Below are 22,408 nucleotides of genomic sequence, written 5' to 3'. Positions count from 1 at the left end.
TTTATTGTATATGTGTTTTGTGAGCATTTATAGCCCCCCCCCCGTGTGTGTGTGTGTGTGTGTGTGTGTGTGTGTGTGTGCTTGCTCACATGCATGTACAATGCAGAGCACCTGTGTACGTTTAGGAGATCTTTTACGAGTTGGATCTCTTTCTGCTGAGTAGGTTCCAGGGACAAACTTAGTCATCAGGCTTGGAAGCAAAGTGTCTTCATCCGGTGAGCCTTTTGCTGGCCCAAGATATTTGCTTTTTCACCACAGATTCATGTATAATGATTCTGTGGATTCTTTGTTTTATAACTCAAAGAGCTCACAGTTAGTATGCTCAAATATAGTCCTAACTATCGCTTCTTAGTTTAAGTCAACCTAACAGTCCACAATCTGTTACATTGTGTAGGCTTTAGCTGTTCAGTAGTAGCAGTAGCAGTAGCAGTAGCAGTAGTTCCTGAATTCTACAGCAGAAGAGCTTATAGAAAGAGTTCACAGAATGTGCTTTTGTAGTTTCTGTTTATACTTAACAGTCAACAGATTTGGATTGGAGACACAGCATTCTCAGCATGTGGACTCTGGGTCAGATGTCCAGCACAGAAAGGTTGATGGTTTTATATGTGTTAGTTCTGTCTTTTCACATTTTCAATCCCAAGATCTTTTTTTATCTCAATATAGCTAGCTAATTATAGTTCAGTTTCAGAGTGTAATGGCAGTAAAAATAGTAAAATGTGAGTTTCCATTGTTTTACGCCTTACATTTGAATAAATAGTGTCCTCCCCTGACAGAATTACCTATGGGTTTGTCTATTCTGATTTCTTTTATTCAGGGGTAACAGTATTGACAGTACAAAGATGTTAACATGTTAGTTTCCAAAAGCATGAAAATGTGGTACATTGGCACACTGGTATTAAATTTAAACGTGGTTAAGAATCTCAGCACCTGGAAGGCTGAGGCAGTAGTATTGCGAGCAGCCAGGTTCACAGTCTTGAGAATCTGTCTCAAAAAAGTTTATTTTAAATGTCTTAAGAAGGGGAGATTATCTTGAATTGTTTTGTGGGCCACCCACAATCATACAGTCATTAAAAATGGAAGCAGGAAGTATAAGAGGTGAGAGGGATGCGGTATAAGAGAGACTTGTCTGCTATTTCTGCCTTCTATGAGGAAGAGCCACAGGTAAGGGATGTAGGTGACCTCTACAAAGTGGAAAGGACACAGCAGCATTCTCCCGTTAGCCCTGGGAGACCAGTATCCAACCTCTGCCCTGTAGCACCACAAGAGAACATTCCTGTTCTCTGGAGATTGTGCCTGGGCTAGCAGAGATGGTATAGCAACAGTAGTTTTAAGGGCCTAAGATTATATAGGATGGGCAGAGTATATTATGCAACCATTGGGGTTTTAAAGACATGGTTGGGGGATGAACGGATACTGACTGTCAGGCAAGTTTAACATTTAAATAATAGGGTTTGAGTGCAATCAAAACAAATATTGACAGATGCATATTCATATCCCAGAGTTTACTTTTATTTTAAATGGAGCACTCAAGAGTACTGCTTAAACCTGTGCCCTCACCTGACTGTTAACAACCTGTACTCAAGTCACTGTGACATAGGTTAGACCAGGGCTTCAGAATCTTTCTCTACTTAAACCCTTCTTCACTTGAGAAATTTTTACATAACCCTATATATGTATATAAAATAAGCATATAAATGAAACATTTGCTAATAGTCACAAAACTTTATCTTGAAAGAATTCTTTGTGATGCATACAAATTTCCCAATTATTGATGATTGGAAGCAAGTTTGCATACTGTGAATATACCTGATTACTTGTACACAATTAGATCTTGGCTGTTTGGAGCTGAAGAACCCAGAGCATATTCAGTGCTGTTTAGGCTCGATTGACGTGTTGATTTTCTAATTGTCAATGCTGTAAATAAAACAACAAAAGGATGTGTAAAGCCATTGTAGACGTTGCTAGAAATTCTGCCCCATTCGTAAGCTAAAATTAATTTAAGGACTTTTAAAGCCTGAAACCCAAGTCAGGAACTCAGCGTTTTTAAAAATCAAGCATTCTAAGAAAAGAGTCCCAAAGGTCCACTAATGTGATGCTTGCTGAAGAAGAACAACTGGAAAATACCAAAAGCTGTAACTGTTATATTTTCATAAGAGCAGAAAGCCTTATGGACATCGAAGCACTGCAGTTCATAACATACAGTAGTGTTCAGCTGAGGCATCATCGGCCAATGGTGATCACTGTACGATGACGTATATTGTACGACGGAACTCGACTTGCATAGTGAACACTGCGTGCCCTCAGGACCAAGTCCCTGAAGCGCAGTTGTTACTCAGGTGAGCACTGCCAGAATTCGTTATATATTTGATTTTGTATTACTTTTTTGTTGTTTCCAAAATTTACACAGTATTCATGTGCGACCCCCATGTGGGGTTGTGACCCCCGGTGGAAGAAGCTGCGGAGAAGACAGCAGGGACAGCACACCTAGGGTTTCATTTTCATAGCGAAGAGCTTTCTGCACTCACTAGGATCAGTGGCTGGAATTTACCAAGTGAGCAATGCAGGCCTGCTTTGCCCTCCCTAGTCCAGGAGGTGGACAGTTAGACTTTCCCCTTTCTGCCCGTAGAAAACACGGGCTTTCAAGAGGACCTCGATCTTGTGCTGGACCAGTGTTTCTTGAGTTAGTAAATGAAATGAGACCACATTCTTGGTTCTTTTTCTATGAACCCCTGGTTGGGGACATTCCCCTCTTTGCTTCCCTGCTGTGTCACATTACCATATGAATATTAACTCGAGTGCCTCCCACTGAATCATGCACACAGGGCTAGCTCATCCCAATTGGAACTGTATGTGTGTAGCTCGCCTCTTCCAAGGGCCTGCTATTTTGATGGAAGCCCTATGCCTACACTTCACATGCACACAGCATACACCGTTTGAGCTTATCAGCTGAGTGTCACGTGATACACTTCACTGAATTTGAAGTTCGCTTTAATGTGTGAGCCATGGGTAACAAAGTTAATTATAGAAATTATGGATCACTGATAAAGTATAGACTGATAAAAAATGAAAATTATGTCCTAATCATCCCGTGATTACTTGTGTATAGAACTTGAAGAGCTGTAGGGGGAACTGTAGACAACAGTTTGGTCATACATTTTCCAAAGGCAGATAGATACCTGCAAGTCTGGCTGATGATTCAAACTGAAGGAACTTTCCATAGTCCATAGATACGAAGACGGTTGTTTCATCTATAGGTTCTGTCACCCTCAGGCTGGAGGAAAGGAAATTAATTCTTTTCTTTAGTTTAATACCTGCTTGTTGCTTTTTAACAAATACTGTTTCTTAATTAATTAAATTTATGTATATGAGAACATGTACACTTGCTTGCCACAAGAGGGCATCAGATCACATTATAGATGGTTCTGAGTCACCATGTGTTTGCTGGAAATTGAACTCTGAATCTCTGGAAGAGCAGCCAGTACTCATAATGGCTAAGCCATCTCTCCCTCACCCAAATACCATTTCTTCACTGTACAGTTCTGAAATGATATAATTTAGGATTTTTTTTTTTACATTTTTTCATCTTGACTTTAAAATACCTGCTATGCCTTCTTAAGGTCTCAAAATACACACCATTGTCTTCCAGATATGACAAAGAAGCTATGCCCACGGAATCTCAATAAAATAGCTGCCCTAAACAAGTCCCAAGCAATGACAAGGCTTGTTGACATGCCAACATGGATGGGGGGAGTGGCCACAGGACCTCACCCCTGAAGCAAGAGCTATGGGTAGTTACTGACTGCTGACAGAGAATTAGTCTTCCCCAGGGATGAGCCCCTAATTATTGGTTATTCAATGCCAAGAGGTCAGCTCTGAAAACATACATGCAAGTAACACTAAATAGACTCGGTATGCTGTAGTAAAGGATCACTCACATACATATGTAACAATAATAATTAAAGAAAAGGAGGCCATAAATTTGAGGACTAAGCATGGGAGGAGCTACAGAGGAGTGGGAGAGGAGATAATGTCAGTATATTTTGATTAAATTAGAAATTTTAAAGATACACAGCACTGTCTTTGTGCTTATTTAGGTACAAATTCCACAATGTCCATCCTTATTTAACTTGGACATTTAAAACTAAATATGCCATATGATTATGGCATTTATTGTGTGCCTATATACAAAACTCGACATGGACTGATGTTTTCTTGAATTATCTGATCCTTTTTTTTTTTTTTTTTTAAGATTTATTTATTTAATGTATATGAGCACACTGCCGCTGTCTTCAGACACGCCAGAAGAGGGCATCAGATCCCTTTACAGATGGTTGTGAATCACCATGTGGTTGCTGGGAATTGAACTCAGGACCTCTGGAAGAGCAGCCAGTGCTCTTAACCGCTGAGCCATCTCTAGCCCCAGGTAATCTGATCCTTAATTAATCTTTTACTCCTCAAAGAGGTTCTATCTAAAAAAATAAATAAATAAAGATTCCAGTTGTTACATATGAAGTGAGGGAATCAAATTTTGTTTTGAAAATAAATGTTATTTATAAAGTAGGCCAATTATAAAACAAATTTGATCTCTCGATTATTCTGAAGACATAAAAAGTAACAATCCGTGTGATTTTGTGTTTTTCCATGCCATTTCTAACAGTGGCTTTGATGACTGTCATATTTAACTCTGGGTGGTTACTAAACAACCCTCCACAGGAGGATTGACATGTGAGAGAAAATGGCCGAGTTGGAACTAAGAGTGAAGCATCTGCCTTGCAAAGAAAGCACCTGATGCTCAACACACGGCCTACAGAGAGCCAGAGGCTGTGATGAATATGGTCATGATGCATTGTATACCTGCACAAGGCTGACAGACATGGAAAATACATAAAAGAAAGAAAATCAATACATTGTCAGTGTAATGGTGCTGGACATTGGTAATCCTCATGCTTATCGAACAAACACTGTACCCACTGAGCCATTTTTCCAGTCCATATGTAAGATTTTCTTTTCTTTTTGTTTCTTTTCTTTCTTTTTTAAAAATTGAATATTTGTTTTTATTTACATTTCTAATGTTATTCCCTTTCCCTGTTTCCCATCCAAACGCTCCCTATCCCATCCCCTGACCACCTTCTTCTATGAGGGTGTTTTCCCTCCCCAACTATCCTACTTCCTGCCCTGACATTCCCCTACACTGGGGAGGGGGTGTCCAGCCTTGACAGGACCAAGGGCTTCTCCTCCAATTGGTGTCCAACAAGGCCATCCTCTGCTACACACGCAGCTGGAGTCATAGGTCTGTCCATGTGTACACTTTAGGTAGTAGTTTACTCCCTGGGAGCTCTGGTTGATTGATATTGTTGTTCTTATGGGGTTGTGAGCCCCTTCAGCTCCTTCAATCCTTTCCCTAACTCCTCCAATAGGGGCCCTGTTCTCAGTTCAATTGTTGGCTGCGAGCATTCGCCTCTGTATTATTCATACTCTGACTAAGCATTTCAAGAGACAGCTATATCAGGCTCCTGTCAGCATACACTTCTTGGTTTTATCAATATTGTCTTGTGGTGGCTGTATTCATATGCTCTGGATCCCCAGGTGGGGCAGCATCTGAATGGTCATTCCCTCAGTCTTTGCTCCAAACTTCGTTTCTGTATTTCCTCCTATGAATATTTATATTCCCTCTTTTAAGAAGGACTGAAGCATCTGCACTTTGGTAGTCCTGCTTCTTGAGCGTCATGTGGTCTGTGGATTGTATCTTGGGTAATTTGAGCTTTTGGGCTAATATTAACTTATCTGTGAGTATATGCTATGTGTGTTTATTTGTGATTGGGTTACCTCACTCAGGATGATATTTTGTAGTTCCATCCCTTTGCCTATGGATTTCATGAAGTCATTGTTTTTGACAGCTGAGTAGTATTCCATTGTGTAGATGTACCACATTTTCTGTATCCATCCCTCTCTTGAAGGGCATCTGGGTTCTTTCCAGCTTCTGGCTAATATAAATAAGACTTCTATGAACATAGTGGAGCATGTGCCCTTCTTATATGTTGGAGCATCATTTGAGTATAAGCCAAGGAGAAATATAACTGGGTCCTCGGATAGTACTATATCCAATTTTTTGAGGCATCTCAAGACTGATTTCCAGAGTAGTTTTACCAGCTTGCATTCCCACCAACGATGGAGGAGTGTTCCTCTTTTTCCACATCCTCTCTTAGCATCTGTTGTCACCTGAGTTTTTGATCTTAGCCATTCTGACTGGTGTGAGGTGGTATCTCAGGGTTGTTTTGATTTGTATTTCCCTGATGACTAAGGATGCTGAACCATTCTTTAGGTACTTCTCAGGCATTCAATACTCCTCAGCTGAGAATTCTTTGTTTAACTCTGCACCCCATTTTTAATAGGGTTATTTGACTCTCTGGAGTCTAACTTCTTGAATTCTTTGTATATATTGGATGTTAACCCTCTATCGGATGTAGCATTGGTAAAGATCTTTTCCCAATCTGTTGGTTGCACTTTTGTCCTAACAACAGTGTCCTTTGCCTTACAGAAGCTTTGCAGTTTTATGAGGTCCCATTTGTCAATTCTTGGTCTTAGAGCATAAGCCATTGGTGTTCTGTTCAGGAAAATTTCCCCAGTGCCCGTGTGTTCAAAGATCTTCCCCACATTTTCTTCTATTAATTTGAGTGTATCTGGTTTTATATGGAGGTCCTTGATCCACACGGACTTAAGCTTTGTACAGGGTGATAAGCATGGATCCATCTGCGTTCTTCTACATGCTGACCTCCAGTTGAACCAGCACCATTTGTTGAAAATGCTATTTTTTTTTTCCCCATTGGATAGTTGTAGCTCCTTTGTTAAAGATCAAGTCAAAGTTGTGTGGGTTCATTTCTGGTTCTTTCAATTCTGTTCAATTGATCTACCTCCTTGTCTCTGTACCAATACCATACAGTTTTTACCACTATTGCTCTGTAAGACAGCTTGTGGTCAGGGATGGTAATTCTCCTAGAAGTGCTTTTATTGTTGAGGATAGTTCTCACTACCTTGGGTTTTTTTGTTATTCCAGATGAATTTGCAAATTGTTCTTTCTTTTTTCTTTTACTTGGTCTTTCTAACTCTATGAAGAATTGAGTTGTAATTTTGATGGGGATTGCATTGAATATGCAGATTGCTTTTGGCAAAATGGCCATTTTTACTATATTAATACTGCCAATCCATGAGCATGGGAGATCTTTCCATCTTCTGAGATCTTCTTCAATTTCTTTCTTCGGAGACTTGAAGTTCTTGTCATACAGATCTTTCACTTGCTTGATTAGTCACTCCAAGGTATTTTATATTATTTGGGACTATTGTGAAGGGTGTCATTTCCTTAATTTCTTTCTCAGCCTGTTTATCCTTTGAGTAGAGGAAGGTTACTGGTTTGTTTGAGTTAATTTTATACCCAGCCACTTTGCTGAAGTTGTTTATCAGCTTTAGTAGTTCTCTGGTGGAACTTTTGGGGTCACTTAAATATACTATCATATCATCTGCAAATAGTGATATTTTGACTTCTTCCTTTCCAGTTTGTATCCCTTTGACCTCCTTTTGTTGTTTAATTTCTCTGGCTAGGATATCTAGCACTATATTGAATAAATAAACAGCAGACAGCCTTGTCTAGTCCCTGATTTTAGTGGGATTACTTCAAGTTTCTGATGTTGACTACTGGTTTGCTGAATATTGTTTTTACTATGTTTAGGTATGGACCTCGAATTCCTGATCTTTCCACGACTTGTAAAATGAAAGGGTGTTGAAATGATCATGTAGTTTTTCTCTTTGAGTTTGTTTATATAGTTGATTTTGTTGATAGGTTTCTATATATTGAACCGTCCGTGTATCTGTGGGATGAAGCCTACTTGATCATGATGGAAAATCATTTTGACATGTTCTTGGATTCAGTTTGCGAGAATTTTATTGAGTATTTTTGCATTGATATTCATAAGGGAAATTGGTCTGAAGTTCTCTTTGTGTGGTTTAGGTATAAGTATAATTGTGGCTTCATAGAAGGAATTGGGTAGTGTTTCTTCTGTTCCTATTTTGTGGAATAGTTTGGACAGTATTGGTATTAGGTCTTTTATGAAGGTCTGATAGAATTCTGCACTAAACCCATTTGGTATTGGGCTTTTCTTTTCTTTTTCTTTTTTTTCTTTTTCTTTCTTTTTTCTGTGTGGTTTTTTTTTTTTTTTTTTTTTTTTTTTGGTAAGGAGGCTTTTAATAACTGCTTCTATTTTTAGGAGTTACAGGACTTTTTAGATGGTTTATCTGATCCTGATTTAACTTTGGTACCTGGTGTCTGTCTAGAAAATTGTCCATTTCATCCATATTTTCCAGTTTTGTTGAATATGGACTTTGGTAGTTGGATGTCATGATTTTTTGAATTTCCTCAGATTCTATTATGTCTCCCATTTAATTTCTGATTTTGTTAATTTGGATACATACTCTGTGTCGTCTGGTTAATTTGGCTAAGGGTTTATCTATCTTTTTTATTTTCTCAAAGAACCAACTCCTGGTTTTGTTGACTCTTTGTATTGTTCTTTTTGTTTCTACTTGGTTGATTTCAGACCTGAGTTTGATTGTTTCCCACCTTCTCCTTCTCTTGGGTGTATTTGTTTAATTTTGTTCTAGAGCTTTTAGATGTGCTGTCAAGCTGCTAGTATATGCTCTCTCCATTTTGCTTTTGGAGGCACTCAGAGCTGTGAGTTTTCCTCTTATCTCTGCTTTCACTGTGTCCCATAAGTTTGGGTATGTTGTGCCTTCATTTTCAATAAATTCTTAAAAAGTCTTTAATTTCTTTATTTCTTCCATGACCAAATTATCATTTAGTGAAGCGTTGTTCAACTTCCATGTCTATGTGAGCTTTCTGTCGTTTCTGTTGTTATTGAAGACCAGCCTTAGTCGGTGGTGATCTGATAGGATTCATGCAATTATTTCAATCTTCTTGTATCTGTGAAAGCCTATTTAGTAACTGACTATATGGTCAATTTTGGATACGGTACCACTAGGTGCTGAGAAGAAGGTATATTCTTTTGTTTTAGGATGAAATGTTCTATAAATATCTGTTAAATCCATTTGGTTCATAACTTCTGTTGTTAGTTTCACTGTGTCTCTGTTTAGTTTCTGTTTCCATGATCTGTCCATTGATGGGAGTGTGCTGTTGAAATCTCCCACTATTATTGTGTGAAGTGCAATAAGTGCTTTGAGCTATAGTAAGGTTTCTTTTATGAAGGTAGGTGCCATTGTATTTGGAGCACAGATATTCAGATTGGGTTCATCTTGGTGGATTTTTTTCCTTTGATGAATATGAAGTGTCCATCCTTATCTTTTTTGATAACTTTTGGTTGAAAGTTGATTTTATTCAATATTAGAATGGTGACCCAGCTTGTTTCTTGGGACCACTTGCTTGGATAATTGTTTTCCAGCCTTTTACTCTAAGCTATTGTCTGTCTTTGTCACTGAGTTGTGTTTCCTGTATGCAGCAAAATGCTGGGTCCTCTTTACAAAGTCTATGTCGTTATATTGTGGAATTGAGTCTGTTGATGTTAAGAGATATTAAGATATAGTGATTGTTGTTTCCTGTTATTTTTGCAATTAGAGGTGGAATTATGTTTGTCATCTCTCTTTATATGTTACTTGACCTTTTCCCCTTACTTCTTTTAATATTCTTTCTTTGTTTTATGCATTTGGTGATTTGACTATTATGTGATGGGAGGAATTTCTTTTCTGGTCCAATCTATTTGGAGTTCTGTATGCTTCTTGTATGTTTATGGGCATCTCTTTCTTTAGGTTAAGGAAGTTTTAGTCTATAATTTTGAAGATATTTACTGGCCCTTTATGTTGGGAGTCTTCACTCTCTTCTATACCTATTATCCTTAGGTGTGATCTTCTCATTGTGTCCTGGATTTCCTGGATGTTTTGGGTTAGGAGATTTTTCCATTTTATATTATCTTTGATGGTTGTATCAATGTTTTCTATGGTATCATCTGCCCCTGAGATTCTCTCTTCTATCTCTTGTATTCTGTTGGTGATGCTTGCATCTAGGACTCCTGATCTCTTCCCTAGGTTTTCTATCTCCAGGTTTGTCTCCCTTTGTGATTTCTTTATTGTTTCTATTCCCATTTTTAGGTCCTGGATGGTTTTGTTCAATTACTTCACTTGTTTAATTGTTTTCCTGTAATTCTTTAAGGGAATTTTGTTTCCTCCTTAAGGGCTTCTACTTGTTTACCTGTGTTGTCCTGTATTTCTTTAAGGGAGTTATTTATGTCCTTTTTAAACTCCTCTATCATTATCATGAGATGCGATTTTAAATCCAAATCTTGCTTTTCTGGTGTGTTTGGATATGCAGTATTTGCTTGGGTGGGAGAACTCTGATGATGCCAAATTGTCTTGGTTCCTTTTGCTTTGTTTCTTGAGCTTGCCTCTCACTATCAGGTTGGCTCTGGTGTTAGCTTGTATTGCTGTCTCTGACAGAGACTTGACCCTCTTGTAAGCCTGTGTGTCAGCACTCCTGTAGACCTGTTTTCTTTCAGCCCGATTTGGGTACAGAGATCTGTGGTACTGATTCAGCCTTGGACAAAGGCAGAAACTGGAAATGTCTTGTACCAGACTGCTCATGGGTTTGTGTGTCCTGAGGCCTCCAGGTGGGTGGCTTGGAGCAGAAGAGTTGGTCTTACCTCTGCTCTCAGGTGTGTCAGAGCTCCTGGCGACTGGCTTTCAGCTCTGTTCTCAGGTAGAAACTGGAAGGGTCCTGCCACTGACTACTCCTAGCTTCCTGTGCCCAGAAGTGGGTTCATTGTGGGCCAGGAGTGTATGAGCAGAAGTGGAGGTCTCCCCTGAGCTTTCAGGAATGTGTGCACTTCTGAGAGTTCAGCTCTCTCACCAATGGGGTTTGGGTTAAGAGATCTGTGTGACCAGTTCAGCTCCAGGCACAGACAGAAACAGGAAAAGTCCTGTCCCAGACTGCTCCTGGTTTGTATGTCCTGAGGCCTCCTCAGTGTCCTGGGTCACTAGGAGCAGAAGTGGTGATCTCACCTCTGTTCTGAGGTGCATCAGCACTCCTGGTGACTGGCTTTTGGCTTTGGGTACTATAAGATTTTCAAAATGCAATTTCTAGGTGTTTGTCAAGTACGGTGAATGGGCTGAGATTTCTAGCATATTTGCAAGATAATAAAGTAGCCCACCACTGATGTCAGGAAATATGAGGACCCTGGGTCAGAGGCTGAGAACTGAATACACAATCATAACTATAGGAGACTTAGGATTTGTATTACTTCCCTGAATCCTATGTCTTCCAGGGCAATGTGAAGAGGCCAGGTAACATTGCACACATAGTACATAGAGAACCGTAAGCTTAGGAAACCTTTTGTAATGGCCAGTAAGCTTGCTTCTACTTTGACATCCAGAGGGAAATACTACATCTTCTTAGGCTGTTCACTGAACCCTGGAAAAATAAAAGAACAAATGATAATAATTTTTAATCTTGTAAGGTGTGAACAGACTTGAGATATCCATATACAATAATTTTGACATTGGTGTTTCCACTGACTTGGCATGTGTCTGGTGATGACTTTAATACAAACAGGTCTTAAATCCATCTCATGCAAATTCATACATCTCAACAGAAACCAATGAAACAGTCTAGTTTGGGTCTCATCCATGTCGTTAACGCACCAGACAGGTCCCGTATACCGTTATTCGATCTGCCTTCAACACCAAGTAGCTTTGTTCTTCAATTTCTGTATCGAAGTTCCCATCATCACACATCAGGAGTCATTAACTCACAGTAAGATTAGGAGTTTATTTCTGTTTAGCCTATTTTTCATTGTTTGTATTCATTGTTCATGGTGCTGTGTTACATGAGGACATTTTTATCCATGTGTATACTGTATTTGCAGATTCTCCCTCCCCTCCCATAGTCCCCTTTACTCTCCTAGATGGTTTTGCTTCTATTTTCATGTCATATATACACACACAATTTTATTTTTCTGTACAAAATCTCTACGCTACTCTGGCTATATCCATCTTCTTTCAAATAACATAATTTTCTTCTTTATGGCTGAAAAATTTTGATTGTGTATCCATGATACATTCTCCTTACTCAAGCCTCTGCTGTTGAATACATAGGTTGGTCCATAATTCTTGGGTATTGGGAATGTTGCTGCAATAAACACCACTGTGCAAGCATCTTTGTAATATGTTGGTTTGGAGAATTTTAGGTAAATACCTAGGAACGGTACACCTAGGTCATGAGGTAGATTTTTAATGTTTTGGGGAACTTCCATATTAGTTCCCATAGTGATTAGACTGGTTTACGTTCCCACCTGCAGTACAGAAGGTCCCCTGCGTCCATCTCCTCACCAGCATTCATTGTCATTTTAATTCATTTATTACTTTTGCTAATGATTGACACTCTGGCTAGAGTGAGATGGAACTGAGGATGTTTGTCTATTTGTCTTTGAGACACGATCTCGTGTATCCCGGTCTGGACTTGAACATTCTCTGTATCCACAGGTGACCTTGAACTTCCTACCTTCTTGCCTCTAACCTCCCAAATGTTGGGATTATAGGCATGAGCCACAACACTTGATTTATGTGGTGTTGGGGATTGGATTCGTGCTTTGGAAATGCCAGGCATTCCTACCAACAGAGATACAACTCTTGTCCTTGCATGGAGTTTTAAATTTCCATTCCTCTGATTGTTAGTGAGGCTGGATGCTTTTTCCATATGTTTACTGGTCATTTGTATTTTATCTTATGGAGAGTGTTCATTTAATTAGCCCATTTATTACGTTGCTCAATTTTATTTAGTATTTTTTATTCTTTATAGATTCTAAATTATTGCTCTGCCAGATCTTTAGTGATACAGATTCTATTTCATCCTAGGCTGTCTCTTCATTTGACTTTTTCTTCGCTATGCAGAAGCTATTCACTTCTCTTTGAGAGCCTGACTGATCCCAGGCTTTCTCAGAGGCTGAAGAAAGGAAACAGTTCTGTGTCTTTGCCCAGGGTCAGACTTGTCAAGGCCAATCTGGGGATGGTGGCCAGGATCTGGAAGGAGTTATGGTTATGCTTCCTGAGAAGTTGGCCTTCCCTCCTGAGGAGACTGGAATTGTCAGTCCCAAGGCTGCTGCATGCTTGGTCTATGACAGTCTTTAGATGCCTGCTATTCATTCTCTCCTGCAACATTGCTTGATTAGCCTCCTGCTGACTTTATCCAATTGTGTGATAGCTTTCTGCTGACTCTGTCCTATTTTTCCCTGGAACTAGTATATAAGATGCTGTACTTGTTTTAAAATAAGCATTTTGCATAGGATGTGTTTTCCCCACACTTTTATTGATTATTTGTGAATTTCACATCATGCACCTCAACCCCACCCATTTCCAACCCCAGTCATATCTACCCTCTACCCTTGAAATCTCCCCCCAAAGAAAATAGAAAAATCAATCTCACTGTGGAAGATGCCATGTGTCACGGTGTCACACAGTATACCCTTTTGTCCAAACATTTTTATTTGCATAACTTTTTTGTCTGGTTTGAGGCCTCTGGCTTTTGCTTACCATCAATACTGGATCATCACCTGGACTCCTCTTGGATATCCTACTGTTGCCCTGTGTCATGGAAGAATTAAATTCTTCAGGACTGGCTCCTTCATGTGCCCTAGCAGCTCATAGATGGGGTAGGTATTAGAGTGGGCCAGCTCAAACTCTTAGATCTCAGCCCACCAGGGGAGGTGGTTCCACTAGGAGTCAAATGTGGTGGCTTGCGTAAGAACAGCTCCTTTAGTGTCATATATTTGAGTGCTAGGTCACTGGGGAGTGGCACTATTTGAGAAGGATTAGAGTAGGGGGTGTGGCTTCTTGGAGGAAATGTGCCACTTGAGATGGGTTTTAAGGTTTCAAAAGCTCATGCCAGACCTACTCCCCCTTCCCAACACCTCCCCCCTCCCTCCACCTGAAGACCAGGATGTAGCTCTCAGCTACTCTCCAGCATCAAGTGCACCACCATGTTGTCTACCACGATGAAAGGGACTAAATCTCTGAAACTGTTAACAAGCCCCCAATGAAATGCTTTCTTTCATAAGAATTACTTGGTCATGGTGTTTCTTCACAGTCATAGAATATTGACTAAGACCATTAAGTAGTAACTAGCACCAATGCTTCTCAGACCATTCCATAAAATAGATAGGGACAAAGTTCAATAAAAAATTGCATGAACCAATATTACCCTCATATCAAAACCAGATAAATACATACAAGAAAGGAAGACAGAGAGAGAGAGAGAGAGAGAGAGAGAGAGAGAGAGAGAGAGAGAGAGAGAGAGAGAATTATAGAGTCTATTTATGCCTCAGAAATTAAGAGCATTTTCTGGTCTTACAGAAGATCTGATTTTGATTCCAGCTCACAACTGTTTGTAATTACAACTTTCGGGGATCTGATGCTCTTATAGTCTCAGTGGACACCTGAACTCATGTGGACGGACACACACACACACACACACACACACACACACACACAGTTGCAAGTTGTTATCAATTGTTGAGTGCTTCTGGGTTAGGGATGGGGACATGCATCCACTTTTTTCAGCTCCAGTGCCCCATGTGGTTAGGCCTGTGAGGGTCCTGTGCATGCTGCCTCAGTCTCTGTGAGTTCATATGGGCATGATCATGTTGTTTCTTTAATGTCCTCCATTCCCTCTGGCTTATATACTCGTTCTACCTCATTTTCTGCATGGTTCCCTGAGTTCTAAAAAAGAGGGTTTTGCCTGTTTCTTAATATTGTGTTTTAGCTTATATTTTGTGTTGTTTAAAAATTGCTATAGAGTCAGTATGGAAATGTAGATGTGTGGTCAGAAGTCAACCTTGGGTATTGTTCTTTTTGTTTTGTTTTGTTGTTGTTTTTTGGTTGGTTGGTTTTTGTTGTTTTGTTTTGAGACAGGTCCCTGACTGAGACTGGAAACTCAGCATTTGGGTTACAATGGACATAGAGATAACAACCCCCTCCCTCCCCAGGGCTGGGGTATTATAAGCCCATGCTATTCTTCTTCTCTTTTTATGTGGCTTCTAGGAATCAAGCTCAGGTCCTCGTGCTTGGCAGTAAACACCATTCACTGAGCTAGTTCCCCAGCCTTGATTTATTTTTTAATATTCTCTTTATAACTATAAATTATTTGCAACCATAAATTCATGTAATAACTTTCTCTGAAAATGAAGCCATAATTTCTTCATCTATAAATTGGTATAATATTCTATTTCACTGACTTGTGAGAATTTGTTAAAATAATCTATATTAATCATTTATTGACCTGCTTAGAGTGGTTGTGAGCTTGTTTAGATGTTGCCTTTAAAACAGAAAAGAAGGGTGAAAAGAAAACTGGGATCATAAAACTCTCATCTCCTAGATCCGGTGTGTTCTCTGTGGGAGCCCTATATCCAATAGTCTTTTTTGTTTCTTTTTCTATTAACTTATTTATTTATTCACTAAACATCCTGATCACTGTCCCCTCCTCCTGATCCTCCTCTTACACAGTGCTTTCCCCCATTCCCCTTCCTCTTCTCTGAGAGAGTGGAGGCCCCTCCTGGGCATCCTCCCAACCCTGGCACATCAAGTCTCTGCAGGGTTGGGTACATCCTCTCTCACTGAGGCCAGACTAAGGCAGCTCAGTTAGTGGAACAGAATCCACAGACAGGCACCAGCTTTAGAGACAGCTGCACATCTATTACATATATTCAGGGGCCTTAGGTCCAGCCAGGGTATGATCTTTGATTGGTGGCTCATTCTCTGAGAGCCCCCAAGGGTCCACATTAGCTGACTCTCTTTGTCTTCCTGTGGAGTACATATCCCTTCTGGGGCTCTCAATCCTTCTCCCAACTCTTCCATAAGACTCCTTGAGCTCCATCCAGTGTTTGGCTTGGGGGAGGGGGGTGTCTCTGCATGTGTTTCAGTCACATGCTGAGTGGAGCCTCTCAGAGAACAGTTATGCAAGGCTTCTGTCTGTAAGCATAATAGAGTATCATTAATAGTGTCAGGGATTGGTACTTGTCCTTGGGATGGGTCTACAGTTGAGCCCATTATTGGCTGGCTGTTCCCTCCATCTCTGCTCCATCTTTGTTCCTGCATTTTTTTCTAGAAAGAGCACATTTTTGTTCAAAAGTTTTGTGAGTGGGTTGGTGTCTTATATCTCCACTGGGTCCTGCCAGGCTACAGAAGGTGGTCACATCGGGTTCCATATAGCAACTGTTAGAAGTCTCAGCTAAAGTCACCTCCATAGTCTTCTGGGAGTCTTCCCCATCCCAGGTTTCTGGCATGTCCTAAAGATGCCCCTCCCCTCTCCTTCCAGCTGCCGATTTCCATTCATTCTTTTGGCCCTCTGGCCCTCTCTCCTGACTCTGCCTACACCTGATCCTAAACACTCCCTCTTTCCCCTTCCCATCCCCTTTTCCACCCAATTCCCTCCCTCTATCTGCTTCCTATGATTATTTTGTTCCCTTTTCTAAGTGAGACTCAAACATGTTCGTTTGGACTTTTCTTCCTGTTTAGCTTCTTTGGGTCCATGGGCATCCTGTACTTTATGGCTAATATCCACTTATCAGTGAGTATACACCATGCATGTCCTTTTGGGTCTGGGTTACCTCTCTGAGGATGATATTTTCTAATTCCATCCATTTGCCTGCAAAATTCATGATGTCCTTATTTTTAACAGCTGAGTAGTATTCCATTCTGTAAATGAACCATATTTTCTGTATCCATTCCTTGACTGAGGGGGATCTGGGTTGCTTCTGTTTTCCGGCTATTGTGAATAAAGCTGCTAAGGACATAGTGGTGCTTGTATACTTGTGGTATGATAGAGCATCTTCTGCGTATATGCCCGGGTGTTTTATAGCTGGATCTTGAGGCAGAACTATTCCAAGTTTCCTGAGAAACCACCACATTGATTTTTAAAGTGGTTTTACAGGTTTGTATTCCCATCAGCAATGGAGAAGTGTTCCCCTTGCTCCACATCCTTGCCAACATGTGCTTTCACTTGAGTTTTGTTCTGTTAGGTGTAAGGTGAAATCTCATAGTCCTTTTGATTTATGTTTCACTGATTACTAAGGATTTTGAACATTTCTTAAAGGGCCATTTGAGATTTCCTCTGCTCAGAACTCTCTGTTTAGCTCTGCACTTCAGTTTTCTATTGGATTATTTGGTTTGTGGATGTCTAATTTCTTGAGTTCTTTATATATTTTGAATATTAGCCCTATGTCAGATGTAGGGTTGCTGAAGATCTTTTCCCATTCTGTAGGCTGCCATTTTGCCCTTTCAATGGTTCCCTTCACCTTACAGAACCTCTTCTGCTTCATGAGGTCCTATTTATCAAGAATTGATGTTAATGCCTGCTCTGTTTGTGTTCTTCTTAGGAAGCTGACTCCTATGCCAATGTCCTAAAGGTTATTCCTCACTATTCTTCTGTTAGATCTAGTATATCCAGTTTTATGTTGAGGTCTTTGATCCCCTTGGACTTGAGTTTTGTGCAGGGACTGGAATGTTCTCTGTTGAAGCCCCTCATACATCCTCAGTACCCATAGCCAATGGCCTTTACAGCAGGCTTACAAAACTATCCAAGAGCCAAGACTGGCAGTTCCTCTGAAATACCCCAGTCAGGGTCGATAATGGACATAGATCTTTGACCTTTCCACCATTCCCAGAAGAGTATGTTCTGATTCTGGGTTTCCTAGTTTCAGCCTATTGTAAACTGCCTCTACAGGACCAACTTGCAACACAGCGAGGACTATGGTGGAGATTCCTTAATCTCTGAAACAAACCTCTGCCATCTAGATTTATGTCCTAGGATTAGATATTGCTAGGGAGGAAGGCATGGGAGATGTTGGTGTTTGATGAGGGAAGCAGGTGTGGAAGACCTTCTCATAGCTAACAGGCCAAGGAAACAGTGCTATGAACGATAGATCTCACTCTTCCTCCCTCTGTAGGAAGACTGGGGGTTGAGCTGGGACATAATGATGCAGACACGAATACTTAAAAATGTCCCAGAAGCCATTGCGCAGTATCCTGGACAGGGAGATGCTGTGTCCCACATTTGAATGGGAAGCTGATCTTAGGCAAAGACCGTCACCTTTGTGAACACGATGGCGTGAGTAAGAAAGATTAACCACTTTCAGGGTACCACTCTGCCCCCTGTTTTAGAGTGTGTGTAAAAGGAGTAAAGTTATCTTCTAAACATGAGTTGTAGTACCTTGATTTCTCTAGCTGGTAGGAATATATATATGGCATATTTGCTTAATATATATTCCTGAATAGAACATATCTGCTTAATGTGACTTCCCTCTATGCTTGTAAAACAAATTCATACCTCATTCCCTCATTCGGCCCTTCAAAACCTTTTGTTTCTATCCAGGTGTGTGCTTGTGTCTCTCGGCTTAGTCTAAATTAGAAACAGAAGGCCGCGGAAGGTAAATTTAGTAGGAGAGGTCTTTTATCTCTTGGTTGCTTTTGTTAGCAGCTGCAGCACTGCTTAGGAGACTTTGGAAGAAAGGAGCAGCCTGAGGCTGCTGGTGTGTGGTGTGGTCATTGGAAGGTAGAGAAAACCCTTGGTAAAAGTGGCCGAGAGTAGTCGTGTTGAAAGGGGAACCCAAACAACCTGGGGCTGGTGGAAGACGGGGAAGCTGATGCACGGGATCCATTAATGCTAGATGTGTGCACTGGCAGCATAATCTGTCGAACTTCCTGAACCCCGTCTCATACTTTTGCTCCACAAACCCCAAGCCTTACAAGTTACCCCTTGAGTGAATCCTTGTATAAAGCTGGTGTTCACTGTGCTAGTCAGTTTTCTCTCAACATGCAGCCTGACAAAATGGTGAGAAAATCAACATGGTTTTAGTCCGCGGTTGCTTGAGCCTGTTGTTTTGAAACCACGGAAGCCCAACAGATCAAGGCAGGAGTACAGTAGAGGGGACTTGTTTGCCTCATGGCAACCGGGAAACAAACAGAAAGAGAAGTTATCAGGCATTCTAGTGTGACCCAGTTTCTTCTATTATGCCCAATTCTCGAAGTTTCTAGTACCTTCCAATAGTGCCACAGGCTGGTAACCGAGAAAGTAATATGTGGTTCTTGGTGGCACATTTCAGGCCAAACTATAACATTCTGACTCCAGGTAACAGTGGCTGGCACCAGTGGCTTGCATTTGGGGGCCCTGTCACCTAGTGCCAAGAGAGAAACTCAGAGGAATTACCAGAAAGAAATGTTCTAAGTATAAAGAGGCTAGCCTTGTCAATGAGCTCCTACGGATGCATCAGTATACAGTCTTTGATTATGGTATTATTTAGCACAAGTGCATTCTGATCCTGTTAAATTATTAACACAACCGTGTATGTGATGAGTGAAGCAGGCCTCACACCTTTTCCAAAGAATAGAATGGATGTGGGTAACATTGTTTCTATGGCAAACTGCTTAGAAAAGTCCTGCTGTGGGTTGGCAGGAAGGAACGTTTGAATGCAGTCTGCTTGTCAGCTGGATGGATCTGGTTGGGCTGAAGAAAGCCATCTGTTCCTCGGCTTTCATGGCTGCCCTTGTACAAAAAGGGCAATGCCGTCAACAGTGACAGACAAGCTACTCACTCCAGTTCCAATAAAGATAAAGATTGGCTCCTTGAAGGAGTGCCTGCCTGCTTTAAGACAGGCCACATTTAATGAAATGTGGTATTAAACAGGCCTGTTTAAATGAGGCATTCGGTCCTAAACTTCTCTGCTATCATCAGACCATCTGTGTTTACTTTTGGGTGAAAGCAGAAGTTTCACTCTCCCTCCAGATCAAAAATGGCATCACCCGGTGTGATAAGGGGCGTGAAAAGTAAAGAATAAACCAAGTGGGGGAATTATTCCTTTTTTACTGCTTGTCCGTTTCATTGGAGAATGAAACATTAGAGTCAGAGTGAACATAAAGGAAAGGTGGTGGACAGTTTGATCATGTTTTATGTAACACTTGTTTTTCTTTTACATGAACACACTATACCATCCATCACGATAAATTAATGTGTCTCGGGCCTTTAAAAACTGGGAAAAAATAATTTTAATGGTTCCAATAACAGCTCCAGATGAATGCTGGAAAACAGATACTCCAAACTGTCAAAGAGAGTATGTATTACTTGGCTCTGTTGTAACTGCAAATAAATGCCACTTTTGTACGAAGTTTCCCTGACTGCCAGTGGAAGAACTGTAACACATTTATTATGAACAAAATTGGAATGGGAGTAAGACGTGTTCCAGCAGAATGCCAGTTGGACTGAATTGAAATAAATCATTAAGACAATGAAAGGTCTTGCGTTTAACAGGAGGAATAATTTAATCAAACAGGTTTACAAAAATGGAAGGGTCTCACACACGCCGTATTTATGATACAACATGCTTATTTTAAAATGTAATTCTCTTATCATGTGGGTAGTATCAATGGACCCCAGTGTAAATGGGGACATAAAAGGGGGGAAAGCCAGATGAGCTTCAGAATGGCATAGAAGGCAACTGAAAAGTTTATAATAAAGGCTAATTCCAACTGCTGTTTACTGCAGGTAATGGACTTCAAGACTGTCGTGTTTGAAAGGGGCAAGTCACAGTTATTTATCACAGTTAATTGCTAATGTTTGTGAAGAGCACAGTGTGTTTCACAACAGGCCTGACTAATCCATGGTGACCTTTTATGATATCAAAGCTTTATCAATTAAAGGCTTCTGACCGTAACTTCAGAGGATGCCCAGTGACTGCCAGCAAAAGGGAAGATTATATTTGGCTTCTTATGCAATCATGATTTTTTTTTTTTTGGCTCTGCTCCTCTTTAAACAAAAGTCTCTCTGGGGGTACTGCTTCCAAATCCACAAAACGAAGTATATTCAGAATGCTTTTCAACTTCAAGGAGTGGTTTTTGTAAGCATCCGCAGCAATATTAGAAAAACAGTGGTTGTGTTTTTCTGATAAACTCCCTTCTTCTAGAGGTCCCTGCACTGTCTGACTGATTTCCGGTCACTTCTCCCCTCATCTTCTTTGGTTGATATGGAGGAGTCTGTGTGGCATTTGGGAAACTGTGAGTCAGACAGTGATTTGTGGATTTCCACTCACTGATCCCCAGACAAGAATCTTTTCAGTTGTTTTCCGTGCCTTTGCTGAGTTAATGCATCTTGGAGTTCTCTGCTCTCCAGTCTTCTTGGATGTTGCAGAGTTTAGCATTTTCCCAAGTATTTTGTCCTTTATTTTCCCTTAAGGCTGTTTCTCTGCCCATTCCTTCTTATATCCTCCAATTTGGCCGTTACCTGGGGCTATATCCTTAGCTTTCTTTTCCTTCTCTATATTCTTGGCACACTCAACCACTCCCTACCGTTTTTCAAGCTCCTGCCAAGCACTCTCATCATCTTTATCAAGAATGGGTAACATCAAACTCATGGCCTCCCTTTGACCTCATTCAGAATCCTAAATTACAGTTCCTCCTCCTCTTACTCTCCGCCATTATGGTCTAGGTCTACATTGGCTGCACTACTGCCAAGTTTGTTATTTGCCATAAGATCAGGATCAATTAAGTTTCTGGATCAACGGAGTCATCCTTCTGGAACATGTAGATCTTAGCTAGGCCAGCACTTGTCAACTGAGACGTAGTAGAGTCGGTTTAAATCTGTACCTCTGAGATATAGAAATAGTCTATAAGTGCTAGAGAAATTTCTAAACTATGGAGGAATTAAAATTGATGAGAGGTAGTTTTAAACTTTAGGAAGCCTAAAGTGAGTATACAGATTTAAAAAAAAAAAAAGAACATGTTTCAGCATTAAAAAAACAAAACAAACCAGTGAATCATGGCAGCACCGGACGATAACACTAGTCTGGAAGGACACTCGGGAATGATAAATTCAAGGCCAGTCAGGACACTGTCTAAACCAATGATAGAAATAAAGCAGTGTACAAGAAAAGGGGTACTATTTACACACAATGATCAAAAACACAGCGCCCATTGAGGGATAGGGCCACCCATCTACCTCAAAAATATTAATCCAGAATTGCTCCTGTCTAAAGGAAATGCAGGGACAAAGAGTGGAGCAGAGACTGAAGGAAAGGCCATCCAGAGAGTGTCCCACCTAGGAATCCATCCCATCTGCAGACACCACACCCAGACACTATTGCTGATGCCAATAAGTGCTTACTGACAGGAGCCCAGTATAGCTGTCCCCTGAGAGGCTCTGCCAGAGTGTGGCAAATACAGATGCAGATGTACACAGCCAAACATCGGACTAACCTTGGGGACCCCAATGAAGAAGTATGTAGGAATTGAAGGGGTTTGTAACCCCATAGGAAGAACAATAATATCAACTAACCAGGCCCCTCAAAGCTCCCAGGGACTAAACCACCAACCAAAGAGT

General features: G+C 40.6%; 1 long non-coding RNA gene across 1 annotated transcript in view; it reads left to right on the top strand.

Annotated features, from left to right (window-relative positions):
- The first annotated feature begins 2,154 nt into the window (after positions 1 to 2,154).
- The window catches only part of LOC147994728 (uncharacterized), a 73,911-nt gene continuing 53,657 nt past the window's right edge, over positions 2,155 to 22,408 (top strand). The window contains exons 1-2 of the long non-coding RNA XR_015686349.1: positions 2,155 to 2,336; positions 4,250 to 4,423. This is a non-coding gene — a long non-coding RNA (uncharacterized LOC147994728). The remainder of the gene's footprint in view (positions 2,337 to 4,249; positions 4,424 to 22,408) is intronic.

This window comes from Rattus norvegicus, chromosome 4 (assembly GCF_021556685.1).
Source record: "Rattus norvegicus strain SHRSP/BbbUtx chromosome 4, alternate assembly SHRSP_T2T, whole genome shotgun sequence".
NCBI lineage: Eukaryota > Metazoa > Chordata > Mammalia > Rodentia > Muridae > Rattus > Rattus norvegicus.
This window is presented reverse-complemented; position numbering and strand designations above follow the sequence as displayed.